The sequence below is a fragment of the Salmo trutta genome, chromosome 26 (assembly GCF_901001165.1).
Source record: "Salmo trutta chromosome 26, fSalTru1.1, whole genome shotgun sequence".
Classification (NCBI taxonomy): domain Eukaryota; kingdom Metazoa; phylum Chordata; class Actinopteri; order Salmoniformes; family Salmonidae; genus Salmo; species Salmo trutta.
Window position 1 is genome coordinate 36496190 of NC_042982.1, and position 20463 is coordinate 36516652.

The following is a 20463-nucleotide window of genomic DNA, read 5'->3' on the forward strand; positions in this document are numbered from 1 at the left end:
TAGGAAGAGTCTTGTTGGTTCCAAACTTCTTCCATTTAAGAATGATGGAGGCCACTGTGTTCTTGGGGACCTTCAATGCTGCAGAAATGATTTGGTACCCTTCCCCAGATCTGTGCCTCGACACAATCCTGTCTCTGAGCTCAACGGACAATTCCTTCCAACTCATGGCTTGTTTTTGCTCTGACATGTACTGTCAACATGCTAGACCTTATACAGACAGGTGTTTGCCTTTCCAAATCATGTCCAATCAATTGAATTGACCACAGGTGGACTCCAATCAAGTTGTAGAAACATCTCAAGGATGATCATTGGAAACAGGATGCACCTGAGCTCAATTTCTAGTCTCATAGCAAAGGGTCTGAATACTTCTGTAAATGAGGTATTTCTGTTATTTCTTTAAACCTTTGCAAAAAAATCCTAAAACCTGTATTCGCTTTGTCATTATGGACTAATGTGTGTACATTTTTTAATTTAATAAATTTTAGAACAAGGCTGTAATGTGGAAAAATTCAAGGGGTCTGAATACTTTCCGAAGGCACTGTTGGACACGTTTTTGTTTGCAAATCCTGTTATCTTCTTCTATGGTATTATGGCGTTCGCACAATTTTATGTGCATGCCAAGACAAGTTTGGTAAAGTACACTATTTGATAACCAGAACATTTTGGAATGTATTATTTTTTACTATTTGAAAATGATTTTCATTAACATTCAGTACTACGTTCTGTAATGTTAGGCTACATTATGTTTTGGAGAATGTTAATTGTGATTTTACATATTTCGTTTTTTGATTGGGTTTGCTGTCTGGCTTGGCTATACATGAATGCTGCATTCGTAACCAAGTGGGAATTTACCACATACTGGGAACAATCCACTAAAACGGCCCTCCAACTGGTCATTATTAGTGGGAAACTCCTCTGTCATCCTGAGCTCCCACATGCTGTCCTCTGGTGTCACCTAATAAGGAAATTACCTAGATAACAGCATTTTCATGTGGCAGCATGTAACTTTTCAGTGCCCATGACAAATGGGCCTAGTCTAAAACCCAGTTTAAGCCTCATGTTTTTTTTAAGTTTGTCAATTTTTGTTTTGTTTTGTCCTGCACTGTAAATAAGGCAAACTGTGACCAGTTGCCTGGCTACCTGTCCACATCACCAAACTGATGTTTCTTCTCCACGATGAGTCTGGATTTGCCTCCCTCCCCTATAATTTATAGAACGCATAAACATTCTGACTGTTCTGATTGGTCCCATAAACCAATGGGTTGGGCCAGAGTCGGCCTACATGGCATAAGCAACGTATGTTTTTCCACTGGTTAGATTTGTTAGAGACGATCCAATCGCTGAATCATTTGATTTATACAACGCCCCTCATTTTGAAATGAAGTCTCAGAAATGTCTTCTAGGATGGCAGATTCAGACTGAATGTATGTAGCGATTGATAGAGCAGTGGAATTACATTCAGGGTGAGTCATCAGGCAACTACGACCTGGAACCCAAATGTGTATCTGTACCACTGTCTCAGTTTAGAAGGCTCCACAATGCGCATGAAGGCCCGTCTCCCTGCCACCCACGGATCGACCCCACCATGGATGCTAGACCAGGGGTGAGTCACTGTCTTTCCTGTCTTCCCCATTTCCTCTCCTTCTCCCCTCCTCCTCTACCCCTTCTCCCCGCTACAGGCTATGCCTATACCTCCACACAGCTGCAAGCCAATGGAAAAGGAGGGACATAGGTTTATAATGTAGTCTTTATTCTGCAGCACTGTGTCCTACATAGACCATGTTTCCCCTCGGACAATAAAATGAATTTATAATCTGCATCCAACGTCTTTATTGTGTAGCCTAATCATCTCATGCTATTTTTTTTTGTGGGAAAAAATCGAATAGACCTATGCCACTTTCAGGGCAATACAATCCCATAAACCACAATAGCCCTTGGTCCTAAGGGCAATACAATCCCATAAACCACAATAGCCTTGGTCCTAAGGGCAATACAATCCCATAAACCACAATAGCCTTGGTCCTAAGGGCAATACAATCCCATAAACCACAATAGCCTTGGTCCTAAGGGCAATACAATCCCATAAACCACAATAGCCTTGGTCCTAAGGGCAATACAATCCCATAAACCACAATAGCCTTGGTCCTAAGGGCAATACAATCCCATAAACCACAATAGCCTTGGTCCTAAGGGCAATACAATCCCATAAACCACAATAGCCTTGGTCCTAAGGGCAATACAATCCCATAAACCACAATAGCCTTGGTCCTAAGGGATTGGATTTATGTAATATCTAGGCCTACTCAACTAGTCTGAGTAGAAGATGCCTGCAGATGAGGAAATCCATATGTATTCACAGAAATAACGTAGGCCTATATATATATTGGTCTCCGGGAGAGTTGTTAGGACAGATCGACTCTGACTGCAGGCATAGGCCTACTTTTCAGCGCCAGTGAAAGAAACTCTCATCCCATGGAGTTCGTTACTGTAGCCTCAACACTACAGCAGTCACTTGTCGCCTTCATGTGGTTGAAAACGACACGACACACCGTCCTAGAATCACTCAGAAATATGGATGTGAATACAATGTCCAGTGTTGCTATTTTATGTTTCCACGCAGAATGGACCGATCGTTTTAGACAGAATGGCTCCTGTTGCAAAGCACCTGACCGAATTGTCCCCACGTTGCTACTAATGTCCAGAAATAACTTGTTAGCCTGCGATTCGTCTCCAAAACGTACATTTGTGTGGAACTGGTTCCCTGTCTGTGTGTTCTTCATAGGTTGAAAAGTGGACTGGCTGAAAACCGGACTGTGCTCCTTCTGAATTGTAATCGGTCACGTGACCGCGGCGGAAGTTTTCGGTGGATTTGTGTCTTTGCTGCTTTTGAAGCGTGAGAAAAGATACTGACGAACTCGCCCTGAAACATCCCCCTGAAACATCCCCAAATACCACCAAACCTCAACTCCAGTCAGCAGGGAAACTGTTCAAAACACAGACAAGGTAAATCAGATATATTTTACATTTTCTGGAGAGTTTATAATTGAAAAACGTCAGGAAAGAAAGGACCAAAACAGATTTTGTAATGAGGTGAATTTGTAAAGAATTCCTCTGCACTTTGTAGTATAGTTGCGAAGGCATAACAGCCTAAACTCGGATGTTATTGTCAAGTCTAGCTAGGTTTTTAGAGCAACCTGTAGGATTGTAAACGGGCAGTTAGTTAGTTCATGTATTAAAATGACCGCCTGTAGCGTTTCATCGTGGAGAAAATAAAATGATAAACGCCTAGAAGCGTTTTTCCTTCTTTTGTAGTAGATTTAGGTTATAGTTTAAACGACGGAGAAGCGAGGACCCCGTCTCCATTATTGTAAAACGCTGACACGGTGTTTATCCCAGAGGGATTGTGTTTTCTTATCGGATCTCAGGGCTCACGTCCGCTCAATTTACAGGATAATAAATCAATCATTTACAATATTAACAAGTTATTTCCGTGAGTGAAATGGGAGTTGTGTTACTGGAATAGACTGAGTTAATGTGCACCTCTGTCGGTGTTCCGCCGTCGTCCAAACTACAGGTGCAGATTTGACAGGTGCTTGGCAGAGCCATGTATTTAGCGCCCCATTAACATGGGGAATAGTTAAACAATACTATGTAACTGTATGTCTACAATTAGAACAATATTACAAATTCCCTCACCATTATTATTATTATTATTATAACACACAAAATCATAATACATTTAATTTGTATAGTGCTTTTCATTACAGTTATCTCAAAGCTCTACTGAGAAAAAAAAATCTATACAATTAAAAACCACATACATTTAAAATCAAGGCAGGTAAAAGGGCAGTAGTGGGCTAGGTGCCAAAATCATTACAGATTGCGACTAGAGGGCTTTAAGCATTCCATAGGTGAGGGGCAAGGCAGCGGAAGGCTTGGCCCCCCCATAGTTCGGAGACGTGTCTTGGGGACTTGAAGCAGTAGGGAGTGGCTGGAGCGGGGACTGCTAGGTGGCTCGCTGATTGAGATGAGGTTGCTGATGTAGGTTGGGCTCAAAATACACCTTATGAAACAGCAGGGACTGTGAAGAGACACACACAAAGGTATCGACGCACACAAGCGCCAGCACACGCACTCTACACACACGTACATTGTAATATTGTTGTATGTGGTATTATAACTTTTGCATTTAGATATGTAGTGGTGTAGTAATGTCATATGATGTACTGTTTCATCTTTTGTTTTATATGTAATGTTAGTGCCTGAATGCTATTGGACCCCAGGAAGATCCCTAATAAATAGAAATGTCATTTAAAAACAGGATAGGCCCAAGCAGTGACACCGCATGTGACTGTAGAATCCTCTGATCTGGTCTCTCCAATAGTGATGTATTGCTTCCTATTGGAGAGTTAGGAGGAGAATCAATTCAGAGCTGTTAGAGAGATAGCAGTGTGCTCTCTGAGACGCTGCAGGAGGATGTTGTGGCCTACGGTTGTCAAAAGCAGACCTGAGATCTAAGAGGAAGATACTAGAATATCCTGAATCAGAAGCTAAGAACTAAGTCGTGGTTGGGCTAGGTGATATGGCCAAAATATATCACCAGTATAAAAAACAATGTGTCGGTATTTTATGTTTTTGAATAATACAAGTCTACATTTGCTTTATGAGTAGTGAGTGACCCAGGGTGGCAAAACACAAGTGATTTCAATGGGTCTTTCTCCATTCTGATCAATTAAACTTCAACCCAAAATTATTTTCAGCATTTTCATCAATTTCTGCATTCCTGCACTCATTTGAGATCATTTCCACACTGCCATGAGGGTCTGCACGATATGTGAAAACAATCTAGGCCTTATGTATAACCAAATGTTGCAAATGCGATTTGACTTGCGATTTAGCGCAAAACACTTGGGTGAACTGTTGGAATCATGGAAATAGAATTATTCAATTTTTTTTGTTAGAATGTAATAGTGGGCACTTTGAACAGTGTTTTTTGACATAACAACGAATTAAAATGCCTGGGAGGAGTTTTTGTGACAAGTTAGCTAACCAAATTGTTGATAAGTGTTCCTAGGGGACCCTATAGACTTTGGCTACATCGAATGTTTTCTCTTCGCTACCTCCTGTAAGTCAGAAGTTTACATACTCCTTAGCCAAATACATTTAAACTCAGTTTTTCACAATTCCTAAAATCTAATCCAAGTAAAAAATTCCCTGTTTTAGGTCAGTTAGGAACGCCACTTTATTTTAAGAATGTGAGAATGATTATTTCAGTTTTATTTGTTTCATCACATTCCCAGTGGGTCAGAAGTTTATATACACTCAATTAGTATTTGGTAGCATTGCCTTTAAATTGTTTAACTCGGGTCAAACGTTTCAGGTAGCCGTCCACAAGCTTCCCACAATAAGTTGGGTGAATTTTGGCTTGGGGTCATTGTCCATTGGAAGACCCATTTGCGACCAAGCTTTTAACTTCATGACTGATGTCTTGAGATGCTTCAATATATCTACATCATTTCCACCCTTATGATGCCAAGCTATTTTGTGAAGTTCACACAGTACCTCCTGCAGCAAAGCACCCCCACAACATAATGCTGCCACCCCCGTGCTTCACGGTTGGGATGGTGTTCTTCGGTTTGCAAGCCTCCCCCTTTTTTCCTCCAAACATAATGATGGTAATTATGACCAAATAGTTATATTTTTGTTTCATCAGACCAGAGGACATTTTGTCCAAAACAGTACCATCTTTGTCCCCATGTGCATTTGCAAACCGTATGTCTGGCTTTTTTTATGGCGGTTTTGGAGCAGTGGCTTCTTCCTTGCTGAGCGGCCTTTCAGGTTATGTCGATATAGGACTCGTTTTACTGTGGATATAGATACTTTTGTACCCTGTTTCCTCCAGCATCTTCACAAGGTCCTTTGCTGTTGTTCTGAGTTGATTTGCACTTTTCACACCAAAGTAAGTTCATCTCTAGGAGACATAACGCATCTCCTTCCTGAGTGGTTATGACGGCTGCGTTGGTCCATGGTGTTTATACTTGCGTACTATTGTTTATAGAGATGAACGTGTTACCTCAGGCGTTTGGAAATTTCCCCCAAATGATGAACCAGATTTGTGGAGGTCTACAATTTTTTTTCTGAGGTCTTGGCTGATTTTCTTTTGATTTCCCCATGATGTCAAGCAAAGAGGCACTGAGTTTGAAGGTAGGCTTTTGAAATACATCCACAGGTACACCTCAATTGACTCAAATGATGTCAATTAGCCTATCAGAAGCTTCTAAAGCCATGACATCATTTTCTGGACATTTCCAAGCTGTTTAAAGGCACAGTCAACTTAGTGTATGCAAACTTCTGAACTCACTAGAATTGTGAAACAGTGAGCTATAAGTGAAATAATCTGTCTGTAAACAATTGTTGAAAAAAAACATTGTGTCATGTCACTTAATGATGGTGTTGGAGTCGTGCTTGGCTACGCAGTCGTGGGTGAACAGGGAATACAGGAGGGGACATGGTACACACCCTTGAGGGGCCCCAGTGTTAAGGATCAACGTGTTGTTGCCTACTCTTACCACCTGGGGGCGGCTCGTCAGGAAGTCCATGATCCAGTTGCAGAGGTAGGTGTTTCGTCCCAGAGTCTTAGCGTAGTGATGAGCTTCGTGGGCACTATGGTGTTGAATGCTGCGCTGTAGTCGATGAATAGCATTCTCACATAGGTGTTCCTTTTGTCAAGGTGAGGAAGGGCGGTGTGGAGTGCGATTGAGATTGCGTCATCTGTGGATCTGTTGGGGCGGTATGCAAATTAGAGTGGCTCTAGGGTTTCCGGGAGGATGCCTGTTAATGTGATCCATGACCAGCCTTTCAAAGCACTTCATTGCTACTAACGTGAGTGCCATGGGGCGGTAATCATCTGCGATTGATTTAAATTTCAGTCATGGGATTTGTTTTTGCTTTAACCCCAGTATGCTAGTTGTTGGCCATGCTTGCTGATGGCCAGTGGTGTTAAGTACTTAAGTAAAAATACTTTATTGTACTATTTAAGAAGTTTGGGGGTATCTGTACTTTTACTTAACTACAAAAGGATTACTTTTTACTCCATACATTTTCCCTGACACCCAAAAGCACTCGTTACATTTTGAATGTGTAGCAGGACAGGAAAATTGTAAAATGGCCATGCACTTATCAAGAAAACATCCCTGGTCATCCCTATTGCCTCTGATCTGGCAGACTCACTATACACAAATGTCTTAGTGTTAAAGTGTGCCCCTGGCTCTCCGTAATAAAAAATAAAAAAATAATAATATGGCTCCACCTGGTTTGCTTAATGTAAGGAATTTGAAATTATTTATACTTTTAATACTTATGTATATTTAAAAACCAAATACTTTTACTAAAGTAGTATTTACTGGGAGACTTTTACTTGAGTAATTTTCTATTAAGTTATCTTTACTTTTACTCAAGTATGACATGCTGGGTACTTTTTCTACAACCGCTGATGGCCATGCTGGTATGACATTCTAGCTGTTGGCCATGCTGGTTGACATGCGAGCTGGTGACCATGCTGGTTGACATTGTAGCTGTTGACCATGCTGGTTGACATGGTAGCTGTTGACCATGCTGGTTGACATGCTGCTGTTGGACCATGCTGGTTGACATGCTAGCTGTTGACCATGCTGGTTGACATGCTAGCTGTTGACCATGCTGGTTGACATGCTATGCTGTTGACCATGCTGGTTGACATGCTAGCTGTTGACCATGCTGGGTTGACATGGTAGCTGTTGACCATGCTGGTTGACATGGTAGCTGTTGACCATGCTGGTTACATGCTAGCTGTTGACCATGCTGGTTGACATGCTAGCTGTTGACCATGCTGGTTGACATGCTAGCTGTTGACCATGCTGGTTGACTGGTAGCTTGTGACCATGTGGTTGACATGCTAGCTGTTGACCATGCTGGTTGACATGCTAGCTGTTGACCATGCTGGTTGACATGCTAGCTGTTGACCATGCTGGTTGACATGCTAGCTGTTGACCATGCTGGTTGACATGCTAGCTGTTGACCAGGCTGGTTGACATGCTAGCTGTTGACCATGCTGGTTGACATGCTAGCTGTTGACCATGCTGGTTGACATGCTAGCTGTTGACCATGCTGGTTGACATGCTAGCTGTTGACCATGCTGGGTTGACATGCTAGCTGTGGCCATGCTGGTTGACATGCTAGCTGTGGCCATGCTGGTTGACATGCTAGCTGTTGGCCATGCGGCCATGCTAGCTGTTGGCCATGCGGCCATGCTAGCTGTTGGCCATGCTAGTTGACATGCTAGCTGTTGGCCATGCTAGTTGACATGCTAGCTGTTGGGCCATGCTAGTTTGACATGCTAGCTGTTGGCCATGCTAGCTGATGGCCATGCTAGTGACATGCTAGGTGATGCCATGGGCTAGTGCTTATGCCATGCTAGCTGATGGTCATGCTAGTTGACATGCCTAGCTGATGGCCATGCTAGCTGACATGCTAGCTATGCTAGTTGACATGAAATCATGTGAATAAACTGAATAAAAAAAAGAAGAAGAACGCAACGAAATACATTATGAAACAAAGATAAATGACATAAACGAATGATAGTACCTTAAAGAATGGAGCACCTCTTAAATTACATTTGGGCAAAAAACCAAACTCCGCGCTATCATTCACTGAATCAGATTGGCTCATTCATCACAACTTGAATATTTTTTAATTGCCGAGATAGCAAATTAGGCGTAATTTTTCCAGCAACAAACGCTGACACTACACATCCAAGTATATCTGAAGAAATTATGAAAGACAGGCGTTGCAATTTTGAATTCCGTAGATGTGAGTGTGGAAGAGGTGGAAAAAGTTTTTTACAACGACAAGCCACCGGGGTCCTGACAACTTGGATGGAAAATGACTGCAGGTAATAGCAGCCGATATTGCCACTCCTATTTGCCATATCTTCAATTTAAGCCTACTAGAAAGTGGTACCCTCAGCCCTGGAGGGAAGCGAAAGTCATTCCACTACCCAAGAATTGTAAAGCCCCCTTTACTGGCTCAAATAGCTGACCAATCAGCCTGTTACCAACCCTTAGTAAACTTTTGGAAAAATTATGTTTGACCAGATACAATTCCACCATCAGCACCGGCCTGTGCCCTACCTTCCCTAACCTTCCCTAAGCTCTCACCTTACATTAAGTTTGAATTCGTCCTGCTAGGTGCCTTTAAACTGGGACATGCTTAAACCACCTGACCAAGTCCTAAAGCAATGGGACTGCCTAAATTTTTCTCAGGTTATTACCAATCCCACAAGATATGACTCCAAACACTCAAAAAAAAAGGCTACTCTCCTTGATGTTATCCTCACAAATAATCTTGATGGGTATCAGTCAGGTGTTTTCTGTAATGACCTTAGTGATCACTTTTACAACCGTGTTCACACTGGCTTCTCAGTGAAACAACCTGTCCTGATTTGTTATAGACGCTTGCTAAAAAACTTGAATGAGCAAGTCTTCATTCCTGACCTGGCCTCTGGAAATTGGTATAGAATCAGCTTGATCCCCTCATTTTTATATCTTCAGTGGTATTGTAAACAAACACCTCAAAGAAAATGAGAATTAAAAACGGGTTCAGTCCCTGGTTCGACCGGGATCTGGCAGAGTTACCCCCACCTCAATAATTCCATTTGGCGAAAGGCTCGGCACACACATACTCAGGCTGACTGGCTCTCGTTCAGGCAAATGAGAAATAAGTGCACTCAGGCTATCCAGAAAGCCAATGTTAGTTACTTTAAGGAGCAGTTCTCTCTCTGTGGGTCTAACCCCAAGAAGTTCTGGGAAACGGTTAAAGACCTCGAGGATAAACCCTTCTCACAGCTGCCCATGTCCCTTAAAGTTGATGTGGTTGTTACTGACAAGAAGCACATGGCTGAGCTCTTTAATCACCACTTCATTATGTCAGGATTCCTATTTGACTCAGCCATGCCTCATTGCCCATCCAACATTTCCTCTACTCCCACCCCTTCTAATGCGACTAGCCCCGATGCTCCTCCCTCTTTTTCCACTGCCACGCTACAAAGTTTCTCCTTGCAGGCGGTCACTGAGTCTGAGGTGCTAAAGGAGGTTCTTTAACTTGACCCCAAAAAAACATCTGGGTCAGATGGTTTAGATCCAGAAGGTTGCACCCCCTATCATCGCCAAGCCTATCTCTGACCTTTTTAACTTGTGTCTCTTCTCTGGGGAGGTGCCCATTGGTTGGAAGGCAGCCATAGTGTGTCCTTTATTTCTAAGGAGGAGATCAAGCTGATCCTAACAATTTCTATTTTACCTGTTTATCAAAAGTGTTGGAAAAACTTTAAGGAGCAGTTCTCTCTCTGTCAATAATCAACTTACTGGCTTTCTTGACGTCTATAATATTCTCTCTGGTATGCAATCTGATTTCCGCTCAGGCTATAGATGTGTCACTGCAACCTTAAAGGTCCTCAATGATGTCACCATTGCCTTGATTCTAAGCAATTTTTATTGACTTGGCCAAAGCTTTTTGAGACTAGACCATTCCATTCTTGTGGGCCGGCTTAGGACTATTGGTGTCTCTGAGGGGTCTTTGGCCTGGTTTACTAACTACCTCTCTCAAAGAGTGCAGTGTATAAAGTCAGAACATCTGCTGACTCAGCCACTGCCTGTCACCAAGGGAATACCCCAAGGCTTGATCCTAGGCCCCACACTCTTCTCAATTTACACTGACAACATAGCTCAGGCAGTAGGATGCTCTCCTCAGCCATTTATATGCAGATGATACAGTCTTATACTCAGCTGGCCCCTCCCTGGATGTTGTGTTAAATACTCTACAACAAAGCTTTCTTAGTGTCCAACAAGCTTTCTCTGTCCTTAGCCTTGTTCTGAACACCTCCAAAACAAAGGTCATGTGGTTTGGTAAGAAGACTGCCCCTCTCCTCACAGGTGTGATTACGACCCTCTGAGGGTTTAGAGCTTGAGGTAGTCACCTCATACAAGTACTTGGGAGTATAGCTAGACGGTGTGCACTGTCCTTCTCTCAGCACATAATCAAAGCTGCAGGCCTAAAGTTTAAATCTAGACTTGGTTTCCTCTATCGTATCGCTCCTCATTTCACCCCAGCTGCCAAACTAACCCTGATTCAGATGACCATCCTACCCATGCTAGATTACGGAGACATAATTTATAGATCGGCAGGTAAGGGTGCTCTCAAGCGGCTAGATGTTCTTTACCGATCGGCCATCAGATTTGCCATTCAATGCTCCTTATAAGACACATCACTCCAGTCTATACTCCTCTGTAAACTGGTCATCTCTGTATACCCGTTGCAAAGACCCACTGGTTGATGCTTATTTATAAACCCCCCTCTTAGGCCTCACTCCCCCTATCTGAGATATTTATTGCAGCCCTCATCCTCCACATACAACACCCGTTCTGCCAGTCACATTGTTGTTAAAGGTCCCCAAAGCACACACATCTCTGGGTCGCTCCTCTTTTCAGTTCACTGCAGCTAGCAACTGGAACGACCTGCAAAAAACACTCAAACTGGACAGTTTTTATCTCCATCTCTACATTCAAAGACTCAATCATGGACACTCTTACTGACAGTGGTGGCTGCTTTGCCTAATCTATTGTTGTCTTTACCTTCTTACCTTTGTGCTGTTGTCTGTGCCCAATAATGTTTGTACCCATGTTTTGTGCTGCTTCCATGTTATGTTGCTACCATGTTGTTGTCATGTGGTGTTGCTACCATGATGTGTTGTCTTGTGTTGTTGACTTAAGTCTCTCTTTATGTAGTTGTTGGGGTTCGTCGTGATGTGTGTTTTGTCCTATCATTTTTATTTAATGAATTTTTTTAATCCCAGCCCCATCCCTGCAGAGGAGGGCTTTTGGTTTAGACCGTCATTGTAAATAAGAATTTGTTTTTATCTGACTTAACTAGTTAAATAAAGGTTTAAATAAAATAAAATAAATCTAATTTACAGTAAATAAATTGACAACAGACTTTTAGCACACGTATAGGGAAGGACATTCAACAAGCACAGCACTTACTCAAATGACTGATGATAGGCTGAGACATGATTATAAAAAGATTGGGGGGGGCTGTTAGACTTCAGTGCGGCTTTTGACATTATCGATCATAGTCTGCTGCTGGAAAACATATGTGTTATGGCTTTACACCCCGGTTGCTATATTGTGGATAAAGAGTTTACCTGTCTAATCCAGGTTAGAATCAGGAAATTCCCAGGGCAGCGTCTAGGCCTCTTACTTTTTTCATCTTTACTAACGACATGCCATTGGCATTAAGTAAAGCCAGTGTGTCTAGTATGTGGCTGACTCAACACTATACACGTCAGCTACTAAAGTGACTAAAATAACTGCAAAACTAAAAGCATGTATTTGGGACAAATCATTCACTAAACCCTAAACCTCAACTAAATCTTGCAATGAATAATGTGGAATGAGCAAGTTCGAGGTTGACTCTAAACTGCTTGGCGTAACCCTGGATTGTAAACTGTCCTGGTCAAAACATATTGATACAACAGTAGCTAATATGGGGAGAAGTCTGTCCATAATAAAGCACTGCTCTACTTTCTTAACAGCACTATCAACAAGGCAGGTCCTACAGGCCCTAGGTTTGTCGCACCTGGACTACTATTCAGGTGCCTTGGTCAGGTGCCTTGGTCAGGTGTGTGGTCAGGTGCCTTGGTCAGGTGCCTTGGTCAGGTGTGTGGTCAGGTGCCTTGGTCAGGTGCCTTGGTCAGTGTGTGGTCAGGTGCCTTGGTCAGGTGCCTTGGTCAGGTGTGTGGTCAGGTGCCTTGGTCAGGTGTGTGGTCAGGTGCCTTGGTCAGGTGCCTTGGTCAGGTGTGTGGTCAGGTGCCTTGGTCAGGTGTGTGGTCAGGTGCCTTGGTCAGGTGTGTGGTCAGGTGCCTTGGTCAGGTGCCTTGGCAGCAGCTAATGGGGATCCATAATAAGTACAGATACTGTGATTTTTTTTGCGATTCGATCTTCCAACATATTGTTCACCATATGTCTGCAGCAGAGGGACAAGAGAGAGCCTTGAGAGCCAGTCATGGAAATAAAAGTGCTGAAAACAAATTGTCTCCATATTTAAAAAGATAGAGAACAAGATATGAAGGAAAGATACTGGAATGTTGATGCAGGTACAGCCAACGAGTGATGTTGATGCAGGTACAGCCAACGAGTGATGTTGATGCAGGTACAGCCAACGAGTGATGTTGATGCAGGTACAGCCAACGAGTGATGTTGATGCAGGTACAGCCAACGAGTGATGTTGATGCAGGTACAGCCAACGAGTGATGTTGATGCAGGTACAGCCAACGAGTGATGTTGATGCAGGTACAGCCAACGAGTGATGTTGATGCAGGTACAGCCAACGAGTGATGTTGATGCAGGTACAGCCAACGAGTGATGTTGATGCAGGTACAGCCAACGAGTGATGTTGATGCAGGTACAGCCAACGAGTGATGTTGATGCAGGTACAGCCAACGAGTGATGTTGATGCAGGTACAGCCAACGAGTGATGTTGATGCAGGTACAGCCAACGAGTGATGTTGATGCAGGTACAGCCAACGAGTGATGTTGATGCAGGTACAGCCAACGAGTGATGTTGATGCAGGTACAGCCAACGAGTGATGTTGATGCAGGTACAGCCAACGAGTGATGTTGATGCAGGTACAGCCAACGAGTGATGTTGATGCAGGTACAGCCAACGAGTGATGTTGATGCAGGTACAGCCAACGAGTGATGTTGATGCAGGTACAGCCAACGAGTGATGTTGATGCAGGTACAGCCAACGAGTGATGTTGATGCAGGTACAGCCAACGAGTGATGTTGATGCAGGTACAGCCAACGAGTGATGTTGATGCAGGTACAGCCAACGAGTGATGTTGATGCAGGTACAGCCAACGAGTGATGTTGATGCAGGTACAGCCAACGAGTGATGTTGATGCAGGTACAGCCAACGAGTGATGTTGATGCAGGTACAGCCAACGAGTGATGTTGATGCAGGTACAGCCAACGAGTGATGTTGATGCAGGTACAGCCAACGAGTGATGTTGATGCAGGTACAGCCAACGAGTGATGTTGATGCAGGTACAGCCAACGAGTGATGTTGATGCAGGTACAGCCAACGAGTGATGTTGATGCAGGTACAGCCAACGAGTGATGTTGATGCAGGTACAGCCAACGAGTGATGTTGATGCAGGTACAGCCAACGAGTGCAAAAATAATATTGCGATATTGTCAAAACCATACGATATATGTAACTATCGATAATTTTTTTCATTATTGAATATCACCTTGTTCCTCGAGTAACCTGGCTGCTCCCCATCCCTCTCTGGACTTCTAAAAGCTCTGTCCAGACTGTGTCGTGTACTTTCCTTACACAGTCTTTTAATCCCAGCGCTGAGTGTGTGTGTGTGTGTGTGTGTGTGTTTTTGTGTAAATCAACTTTTTTTGCTCACTGGCAGTGAAGTCACAGCTAGTGGCTGCTGACTAACAAAGTACCCCGCCATACTCAGTAATCACAATGGGTCAGAAATACATTTAGCTTGTCTGATTTTACCATATTGGGACCTTTTGGATGATGACCTTATATCTGTAGTCCCATTTTGTATGTTTATCTCTTCATGAGACAGAGAGGATGAAGGAGAGTGAAGGGGAGATAGAAAGAGCCTAGATATTGTTTTGTGTGTGGTTTGATCTCAGTGGCTCTTTGAGGTCGTTGGCTGAGTCAGCATGTTTACACCTCTGTCTGTCTGAAGCCCCGAGATGAGTGACTGGAGATGTGTGTGAAGAGTCAGACGTTTCTTTTATTTAGTCTGCTAAACGGGCAACCTGTGGTGTGAAACAGAGGTGTTAAAATGCAGAGAAAGAGACAGTTGAGGATAAAGCAGTAGCTCATATTGAGATGAGGCGGGGAACTCGACAGTAGCTCATATTGAGATGAGGCGGGGAGACTCGACAGTAGCTCATATTGAGGTGAGGCGGGGAGACTCGACAGTAACTCATATTGAGGTGAGGCGGGGAGACTCGACATTAGCTCATATTGAGGTGAGGCGGGGACTCGACAGTAGCTCATATTGAGGTGAGGCGGGGAGACTCGACAGTAGCTCATATTGAGGTGAGGCGGGGAGACTCGACAGTAGCTCATATTGAGGTGAGGCGGGGAGACTCGACAGTAGCTCATATTGAGGTGAGGCGGGGAGACTCGACAGTAGCTCATATTGAGGTGAGGCGGGGAGACTCGACAGTAGCTCATATTGAGGTGATGTAAATGTCACCTTGTGACGTCATAGTCCTATCTGAGAGGGCAGCTTATAAAGAACTGAGTTTAACTCTGGCATCGTGTATTTTTATGTGTGCCTGAAAGGTGATGTGAAGCTTGACACCCACACACAATCTCCTACTTCCCTTAAAGCATGTCAAAGATGTCAGGTAACTCTCTTAATCGGTGTCTAAAATCACAACTCTGGCTCTATCCTGTCCATATGATTCCCCCTGGCCCCTCTAATCTGTATTCCTGTTTTCTGTTGCCCAGGTAACGGAATGCCCCATTGTTTCTGCAGTATAGAAACATGGTTATAACCAGCCTGGAGAGAGAGATGGTTTAGCAACCACAGGTTGTAGGACAGGACAGGGCAGGGTCAATAGAGAACTGAACTGGGTACCACTATGGAATACACAGGATCATCAAAAACACTTTATTATAACAAGGTTCAAATAAGCTGTAGGGGCCAGCAGACTGAGAGTGGCAATCAAAAAGGTTTCAATGTCTCCAGCACATGCAGTTTTCAAGTAGTGTAGCTCAGGCAAAGCAAATATCAAGTTTGGTGTGGGACTTGGAGACAGCAGCAGTTCTGTCCTTTCCCTTCCTCTTGGCTCTCAGAAATGCAGCCATTTTAAGATAACAGGTGGTCACAATCACACCTGCAATCAATTAACACCAGTAATAAATTAACAGAAATAACCAATTAGTTCAAACAGACGATAGCAACCTCACAGTTCAGTCTCATGACTACCATATTACATCTAATAGAGGCACCTCCACCCTGTTACAAGATGGACACAGTGATAGATGGAAGTTCTGGAAAGATAGATGCACAGTATATGCTTAGAAAGAGAAGACAAGCGAAACTGTAAGTCATTCATGCTTGAAGGAGTGAAAGTGCAAGATGGCAGAAATAGACAGAGAAGATGTACAGAGAATATACAGTACCAGTCAGAAGTTGGACACCTACTCATTCAAGGGTTATTCTTTATTTTTTACTATTTTCTACATTGTAGAATTATAGTGAAGACGTCAACTATGAAATAACACATATGGAATCATGTATAACCAAAAAAGTGTTAAACAAATCAAAATATATTTTATTTTAGATTCTTCAAGTAGTCACGCTCGACACGATCCTGTCTTGGAGCTCAACGGAAAATTGCTTGGTTTTAGCTCTGACATGCACTGTCAACTGTGGGACCTTATATAGACAGGTGTGTGCCTGGACTCCAATCAAGTTGAAGAAGTATCTCAAGGATGATTAATGGAAACAAGATGCACCTAAACTCAATTTCTAGTCTCAAAGCAAAGGGTCTGAATACTTATGTAAATAGAGTGTGTGTATATATAAACTCAGCAAAAAAAAAATGTCCATTTTTCAGGACCCTGTCTTTCAAAGATCAATCTTAAAAAAACAACTTCACAGATCTTCATTGTAAAGGGTTTAAACACTGTTTCCCATGCTTGTTCAATGAACCATAAACAATTAATGAACATGCACCTGTGGAACGGTCGTTAAGACACTAACAGCTTACAGACAGTAGGCAATTAAGGTCACAGTTCTGAAAACTTAGGACACTAAAGAGGCCTTTCTACTGACTCTGAAAAACACCAAAAGAAAGATGCCCAGGGACCCTGCTCATCTGCGTGAATGTGCCTTAGGCATGCTGCAAGGAGGCGTGAGGACTGCAGATGTGGCCAGGGTAATAAATTGCAATGTCCGTACTGTAAGACGCCTAAGACAGTGCTACAGGGAGACAGGACGGACAGCTGATCATCCTCGCTGTGGCAGACCACGTGTAACAACACCTGCACAGGATCGGTACATCCAAACATCACACCTGCGGGACAGGCACAGGATGGCAACAACAACTGCCCGAGTTACACCAAGAACGCACAATCCCTCCATCAGTGCTCAGACTGTCCGCAATAGGCTGAGAGAGGCTGGACTGAGGGCTTGTAGGCCTGTTGTAAGGCAGGTCCTCACCAGACATCACTGGCAACAACGTCGCCTATGGGCACAAACCGATCGTCGCTGGACCAGACAGGACTGGCAAAAAGTGCTCTTCACTGACGAGTCGCGTTTTGTCTCACCCTGGGTGATGGTCGGATTTGCGTTTATCGTCGAAGGAATGAGCGTTACACCGAGGCCTGTACTCTGGAGCGGGATCGATTTGGAGGTGGAGGGTCCGTCATGGTCTGGGGTTGTGTGTCACAGCATCATCGGACTGAGCTTGTTGTCATTGCAGGCAATCTCAATGCTGTGCGTTACAGGGAAGACATCCTCCTCCCTCATGTGTACCCTTCCTGCAGGCTCATCCTGACATGACCTTCCAGCATGATAATGCCACCAGCCATACTGCTCGTTCTGTGCGTGATTTCCTGCAAGACAGGAATGTCAGTGTTCTGTCATGGCCAGCGAAGAGCCCAGATCTCAATCCCATTGAGCACGTCTGGGACCTGTTAGATCGAAGGGCGAGGGCTAGGGTCATTCCCCCCAGAAATGTCCAGGAACTTGCAGGTGCCTTGGTGGAAGAGTGGGGTAAAATCTCACAGCAAGAACTGGCAAATCTGGTGCAGTCCATGAGGAGGAGATGCACTGCAGTACTTAATGCAGCTGGTGGCCATACCAGATACTGACTGTTACTTTTGATTTTGACCCCCCTTTTGTTCAGGGACACATTTCCATTTCTGTTAGTCACATGTCTGTGGAACTTGTTCAGTTTAGTCTCAGTTGTTGAATCTTGTGATGTTCATACAAATATTTACACATGTTAAGTTTACTGAAAATAACGCAGTTGACAGTGAGAAGACGTTTCTTTTTTGTTGAGTTTATATATTTTTTTCTAAAAACCTGTCTTCGCTTTTTCATTATGTTGTATTGTGTGTAGATTGATAAGAAACATTTGTATTTAATTAGAGAGAGGAGAGCTCTCTGTGGTCTCTGGCCTGTCAGTTAGAGGAAGGACAGGAAATACCACAGGAAATGATTTGCAGTTATTTTAGACACTGATGTCCTTCTTCACACTTTCAGAAATGGTATCCATTTAACATGCAAAATAGACAGCGGTTGTGTGTGGCCTCCACATAGAGGCACCTACCCACCCCGCACAGGTGTGTGTGTTGACTCTTGTGACGGATCTGTGACACCACCTCTGTCCCGCAGTCTGTTCTGGTCTAATGGTCTTTCATGGTTGCAGAATAAAATAGTTCACCTATTGGACTGTTTTCTGCCTGGTACTAATGAGCTCTTTGTTATGCTGATGTGTGACTAGAAAACATGTGTGTAATATGTGAGGTTTGCTGTCTTGTGTCACACAGCTCCTCCATCTCTTGTCCAATTTTTTTGTTACTTTTGAAACTATGAGATGGGGTAAACGTTTACCTTGCAGCTTCTACAGTCCTTCAGCAAAGGAGAAGAATGTCCACGTGCTATACTACTGAGGCTCTACTGTAGTCATCAGTAGAGGTAGAACAGATAGTTTGTGTATTAAAGATACGTGTGTGTTTTGTCAGAGAGAGAGAGATCTTTGCTGGTGGGTGTTTTTAAAGAGGACAGCACTGTTCTCGACCTCCATAGATTAAGATCTGCTGATCACTGACTGTAAGACGAGGTACTTTAGAGTTTAGGAAGATAAGCTAAGAGTCTTCTCTCATACTGTGTTTGTGAGCGCATACTGTGTGTGTGTGTGTGTGTGTGTGCGCGCGCGCATACTGTGTGTGTGTGCGCGCGCGCATACTGTGTGTGTGTGCGCGCGCATACTGTGTGTGTGTGCGCGCGCATACTGTGTGTGTGTGCGCGCGCATACTGTGTGTGTGTGCGCGCGCATACTGTGTGTGTGTGTGTGTGCGCGCGCGCATACTGTGTGTGTGTGTGCTAGCTGTTGGGTGTTTGTGGTCTGTTTAGAGACGGTGGTCTCTTATCTGTGGTTAGAGAAGGTGAGATGGAGGGAGGGAGGGAGGGAGAGAGAGAGAGAGAGAGAGGGGAAAAGGAAGAAAGAATTTGCTAACAGTAATGCTTTTGCTCTGGTGTCAACAGTGTTTTTTTACAGTGGTGTTCATTGACCAAGAGGTGGAACTTGTTGGTTTTCAAACAAAGATTCTAATCTCACTGTCGTCTTCTAACATCTTCTTCATGGGTTTGCCGTGGGGGGTTGCCGTGGGATTGTGTGTTTCTGAACGGAATATAAGTGAATTGTATTGACTGGATTATACACTTCTATTGATAAAGGTTGAATTCCTAACCTGTCTTCCTGTTTCTTCCACAGGTTTGATCTGAACACTGACTGGACACACCACATACACACAAAACACATATCTACACACATATACACGTAGAGACACACACACACACACTGTGGTGATGTCTGAGGCGGAGGGCTGTGTGTCGGTGTGGGAGTGGCTGTGTGTGCTGCATCTGGACCAGTATTTCCCAGTGTTCCAGGACGCAGGGTTTGGAACGTTGTTGGAATGCCAAGGGCTGACCCAGGATCAGCTGGAGACCATTGGAATCACATTGCCTGGACACCGCAAACGCATCCTAGCCAGCCTGCAAAAAACACTCCACACAAACACTCACACACCCAGAGAGAGAGCACGATGTTCTACACACACCTGGCTGCAGAGGGAGACCAGAGAGAGGAAGAGAGAGCAGTGTTCACAGACAGACCAAGCCCTGTGGGGAGTGAGAGACCAGTCCCTGCACAGAGACCAGTGTCCAGAGGAGAGAACCAGTCCCTGCACAGAGACCAGTGTCCAGAGGACAGAGACCAGTCCCTGCAGAAAGACCAGTGTCCAGAGGACAGAGACCAGTCCCTGCACAGAGACCAGTGTCCAGAGGAAGAGACCAGTCCCTGCACAGAGACCAGTTCCTAAGGAGAGATCAGTGTCCAGGGAAGGAGAGAGGGATGGAGAGAGACCGAGACCAGTCCCTAAGGAGAGAACTAAGTACCGCTCTGTCCCTGTAGAGACATTGGACTGTGTCCAGACTTACCCTCGTCCCAACACTACCCCCTGTCCTACCACCCCCCATTCTACTGCCCAGGACTCCCCTTTACCCCCCATCCCACCTCGCAGCACCCCAAACTGCCCCCACTACGCTTCATCCCCACCTCCCCTAAACACTCCCCCACGGCACCCAAACCCAGA

General features: G+C 44.1%; 1 long non-coding RNA gene across 1 annotated transcript; it reads left to right on the forward strand.

Annotated features, from left to right (window-relative positions):
- The first annotated feature begins 2684 nt into the window (after window positions 1-2684).
- LOC115163719 (uncharacterized) lies at window positions 2685-19626 on the forward strand. Its single transcript, XR_003869806.1, has 2 exons — window positions 2685-3003; window positions 19584-19626. It is a non-coding gene; the product is annotated as an uncharacterized LOC115163719 (long non-coding RNA).
- The last annotated feature ends 837 nt before the right edge of the window (window positions 19627-20463 follow it).